The 5619-nt window shown below is 40.7% G+C and overlaps 1 pseudogene; it reads left to right on the top strand.

Moving 5' to 3' along the window:
- The first annotated feature begins 455 nt into the window (after positions 1-455).
- Positions 456-1472, top strand: LOC129478313 (glyceraldehyde-3-phosphate dehydrogenase-like; annotated as a pseudogene).
- The last annotated feature ends 4147 nt before the right edge of the window (positions 1473-5619 follow it).

Genomic DNA, 5619 nt, shown 5'->3' with positions numbered 1-5619 from the left:
AAAGACATTATTTTGTTCTTTTTATGGCTGTATAGTATTCTATGGTATATGTGTATCACGTTATCCTTTTCCAGTCCACTGTTGGTGGGTACCCAGGTTAATTTCATGTCTTTGCTATTGTGAATAGTGCTGTGATGAACATACGAGTACATGTATCTTTTTGATAGAACTATTTATTTTCCTTTCGGTATATACCCAGTAATGGGATTGCTAGGTTAAATGGTAGTGCTGTTTTAAGTTCTTTCGGAAATCTCTAAACTTTGAGAATCGCCAATTTCCACATGGCTGAACCGATTTATATTCTCACCAGCAGTGTATAAGTTTTCACTTCTCTCCACAGCCTTGCTAGGATATGTTATTTTTTGATTGGTAATAGCAGCCATTCTGGCTCTCTGCTTCTCCTGTTCAACAGACAGCTACATCTTGTGTAGTGCCAGCCACATCCCTGAGACGCTATGGAGAAAGTGAAGGGTGGAGTAAATGAGTTTGGCTGTATTAGACACCAGGTCTCCAGGGCTGCTTTTAACTCTGGCAAAGTAGATTTTGTCGTGATCAATGACTACTTCATTGACCTCAACCACATGGTATTTACATGTTCTAATATGATTCCACCCATGACGAGTTCCACAGCACCATCAAGGCTGAGAATGTGAAGCTTGTCATCAATGGAAATCCCATTACCATCTTCCAGTAGTGAGATCCCACCAAAATCAAACTGGGTGATGCCAACAGTGATTATGTCATAGAGTCTACCATTATCTTCACTACCATGGAGAAGGCTGGAGCTCACTTAGAGGGGAGAATCAAAACAGTCATCATCTCTGGCCCTTCTGCTGATGCCCCCATGTTTGTGATGGGCATGAACCATAAGAAATACAAAAACAGCCTCAAGATTGTCAGCAATGCCTCCTACACTACCAACTGCTTAGCCTCCCTGGCCAAGGTCATCCATGACAACTTTGGCATTATGGACGGACTCATGACCACAGTCTATGGCCTTCGCTGCCAAACTGCCACACCCAGAAGACTATGGATGGACCTTCTGGGAAACTGTGGTGTGATGGCCTTGGGGGTTTCCAGAACTTCATCCCTGCATCTAGTGGCCCTGCCAAGGCTGTGTGCAAGTTCATCCCTGAGCAGAATGGGAAGCTCACTGGCATGGCCTTCCATGTCCCTATCACCAATGTGTCAGTCATGGATCTGACTTGCTGTCTGGAGAAAGATTTCAAATATGATTACATCAAGAAGGTGAAGCAGGCATCAGAGGGCCCCCTCAAGAGCATCTGGACTACACTTAGCACCAGATTGTCTTCTCCAGCTTTAACAATGACACCCACTCTTCCATCTTCCATGCTGGGGCCAGCATTGCCTTTGAAAACCACTATACCAAGCTCATTTCCTGGTATGACCATGATTTTGGCTATAGCAACAGGGTGGTGAAACTCAGGGTCTACATGACCTCCAAGGAATAAGAACCTCCAGGCCACCAGCCCCAGCAAGATCTCCAGAGGAAGAGAGAGGCCCTCAGTCCAGCACCACACTGAGAATCTCCCTTGCCACAGTTTCCATGTCATACCTTCTAAAGAGAGAGGGGCCTAGGGAATCATACTTTGTTGTGTACCATCAATAAAGTCCGTGTTCTGAAAAAAAAAATAGCCATTTTGACTTATGTGAGATTGGTTTTGATTTGCATTTCTCTGATTAGTGATATTGACATTTTTTCCTATGTTTGTTGGCCACTTGTATGCCTTTTTTTGAGAAGTGCCTATTCATGTCCTTTGCCCACTTTTTAATGGGATTATTTGTTTTTTGCTTGTTGAATTGTTTGAGTTCCTCATAGACTCTGGAAACTGGACTTTTACTGGGTGTATAGTTTGTGAATATTTTCTCCCTTTCTGTAAGTTGTGTGTTTACTCTTTTTTTTTAATATATAGTTTCTCTTGCTGTGCAGAAGCTCTTTAGTTTAATTAGGTCCTACTTGTCAATTTTTGTTTTTGTTGCAATCGCTTTTGAGAACTCAGTCATAAATTCTTCCTCTAGGCCAATGTCCAGAACGATATTTCCTAGGTTTTCTTATAAGATTTTTATAGTTTTACATCTCGCATGTAAATCTTAAATACATCTTGAGTTAATTTTTATATATTGTAAAAGTTAGGGATCCATTTTCTTCTGCATATGGCTAGCGAGTTAACCCAGCACCATTTATTGAATAGTAAGTCCTTTCCCCAATGCTTATTTTTGTCAACTTTGTCAAGGATCAGATGGGTATAAGTGAACAACTTTATTTCTCTTCCATTGGTCTATGTATCTGTTTCTGTACCAGTATCATGCTGTTTTGGTTACTGTAGCCTTATAGTATAGTTTGAAGTTGGGTAATGTGATGGCTCTGGCTTTCTTTTTGCTTAGGATTGCTTTGGCTATTCAGGCTCTTTTTTGAGTCTATATGAAATTGAGAATAGTTTTGTTCCCTAATTCTGTGAAGAATGATGTTGGTAGTTTGAGAAGAATTGCATTGATTCTGTAGATTGCTTTGAGCAGTATTGCCACTTTAATGATCTTGAGTCTTCTGATTGATGAACATGGAGTGTTTTTCCATTTATTTGTGTCATCAATAATTCCTTTCAGCAGTGTTTTGTATTTCTCCTTGTTGAGAAGTTCCACCTCCTTGGTTAGATGTAATCCTAGGTATTTTTTTTTTGTGGCTATTGTAAATGGGTTGTGTTCTTGATTTGCCTCTTAGCTTGAACTTTATTGGTGTATAGAAATGTTACTGAGTTTTGTACATTGATTTTGTATCCTGAAACGTTACTGAAGTCATTTATCAGTTCTAGGAAACTTTTGGTGGTATAATTCCATAGATTTTACAAAATAATGTGCATGTATATGATCTCATTTAATCTTTGCAACCACATGAATTAGGTATTGTTATATTTGTTTTTCCAGTAAGAAAATTTATGTTCAGAAAGGTAGATAATTTATTTGTGATCATAGAACCAGTAAGAAGCAGAACTAGAAGTAGAACCTGGGTTTTATGCCACCAAATCATGTGCTTTTCCCAAAGATCACTGGCTGTTTGCAAAAGGCTTTAAAGTAGATCTATGGATTTTGTATAGGACATTTCAAACAGGGTAATAAAATAATAAATCAGTAATTTCAGTACATATTGACAAAGTGAACAAAAGTGAGTTTGATTAATAGTGTGTGAGGTTAGTTATTGTTCTTATAGGTCCCTAAGGGACCATCTATTAATAGGCTTTGGAAACAGAAAATAACTAGCCTAGGGATTTAAGACAACATGCAAAGATATAACCTCACAGACTGAGTGTTTATTAGAAACTTATGGTTGGCTTCTTTGACTGCAGCTGATGGGTGTACTACAGAGCTAACAAACAGGGGTTATCTTTGACCCCCACTCCACCACGTTTGTATTTATTGAACATCTACTATGCACCAGACCCTGTGTTAGCTGTTGGGAATATGTCCATGAGCAGGACTGGTCTCTCTGCTTCTGACCTTCTCATCTCCTCATCCAGCACATTCTCTACAGAGATGAAGAGTGATCTTTCTAAAGTGCAAATCTGACCATGTCCAGTCAATGGCACTAGGCTGTAGATTTTCACAGATAAGACATCACAGCTGTCTGATTTACCATTATATCATCATGATCAATCAAATCCAAACCTTGTAGGAAACACAAGGCCCTTCACAACTTGGCTCCTGCTTTCCTCTTCCAGCTCCAACTCCCTTTCCCCCACCTTATACTCTCTGCTCCAGCCATGTTGACCTCCTGTATACAGACTGAGGGGTGTACAAAGTTCTTTTTCTTCACAGGCCTGAGAAGTGCTACTCTGTTTTCTCTGAGGCCTCAGGCCACTATCCTCCTTTTCCCATTCGTCTCCTGGTAAGTTGTATTTATTGTTCTCCCTCATTTCAGACTTCACTTCCAGTAGAAAATTTCTCATAACTGTCCCACAGAACTATCAATGCTTTCCTGTTTTATACACAGTTATACTACCTGTTTACTTACCGGTATATCTCCTGAAACAGTAACTAGCACACATCAGGCACTCAGATATTTTTAAAGTGGTCTCCCTTAGTTCATTTTGTTTCTCTATAGTAGACTACCTGAGATGGGTAATGTATGAAGAATGTGTTGGCTCACAGTTCTGGAAGTGGGAAGTCTAAAATCAAGGCAGCTGCAGGTTTGGTGATTGTGATTCCCAGATGGTGCCTTGCATGTGAAGTCTTCCAGAGGGGAGGACGGTTGGATACTCACATCTCAAGGGGCAGAAGAGGCAAGAGAGAAGAAGGCTGAACTCACCTGTCTATAGAGGCATTCATCCCACCCATGTAGGCAATGAAATGACAATTAAATTTCATTGCGAGTTTTGGAGGAGACACTCAAATAATAGCTGGGTCATTGAAGGAATGAATAAATAAGACAGTACCGGATAATTTGTCAGGGATTTTGTTTTATTTCCTCTGTATCCCAGAATCTAGTATAATACATAGGTCATAGTGAATCTATACTGAATGTTTTTAAATTAATGAATTAATTCATGAATGAGTTAGGCAAAGCTTGTACACATGTGCACACATGCACACGCATGCACACACAAACACACTCACACACATACACCAGGATGAGCAGGTTGCTGCTGCTGGCTCGGGTGGCCAGCTTTTATTCCCTTATCTGGCCCTGCCCATGTCCTGCTGATTGGTCCATTTTACAGAGCACTGATTGGTTCATTTGACAGAGTGCTGATTGGTTCGTTTTTACAGGGTGCTGATTGGTGCGTTTACAAACCTTTAGCTAGACACAGAGCACCGATTGGTCCATTTTTGCAGAGTGCTGATTGGTGCATTTACAAACATTTAGCTAGACACAGAGCGTTGATTGGTCCATTTTTACAGAGTGCTGATTGGTGCATTTACAAACCTTTAGCTAGACACAGAATGCTGATTGGTGCGTTTTTATAGAGTGCTGATTGGTGCATTTACAAACCTTTAGCTAGACACAGAATGCTGATTGGTGCGTTTTTACAGAGTGCTGATTGGTGCATTTACAAACCTTTAGCTAGACACAGAGCACTGATTGGTGTGTTTACAATCCTCTAGCTAGACAGAAAAGTTCTCCAAGTCCCCACCCGACCCAGAAGCCCAGCTTGCTTCACCTCTCACCAGGACAATATGTTATATTAGGACCATTCAATCCAAGCCACTCTCATGTGGTTAATTGACACTGTCTCTTGAGTGTCCACTGAGAAATCACTCTGCAAGGTGCTAGATGCTAAGGGACTCATAACCACCGAGTGCTGTCATCAAGGAGAGTGACTACTGCAGTAATATATTTGAAACAAATCTGTGGTTTTCCTGCTGAATATTAGTGGCCTCTTTTTTTATTTTGCCCCCAGGATGAAATACAACCTATTTAACATGATTGCCAGTGCCAAACCTTGCAATCTCCTCCTAATATGCCTTTCTGGGCTCAGCTGCTTCTGTTTCCCAACCACCATGCCTCTGACCCTCTGCCAATCCCAGACCCTCTGCAATTCTGCAAGTTCACTCTGTTCCATCAGGCATCTAATTTTCAGTTGGTACTCCCGCTTTCTGAAATAC

The sequence above is a fragment of the Symphalangus syndactylus genome, chromosome 3, assembly GCF_028878055.3.
Source record: "Symphalangus syndactylus isolate Jambi chromosome 3, NHGRI_mSymSyn1-v2.1_pri, whole genome shotgun sequence".
Classification (NCBI taxonomy): Eukaryota; Metazoa; Chordata; class Mammalia; order Primates; family Hylobatidae; genus Symphalangus; species Symphalangus syndactylus.
The sequence above is the reverse complement of the archived record's forward strand: the minus strand, read 5'-3'. Positions and strand labels throughout refer to the sequence as shown.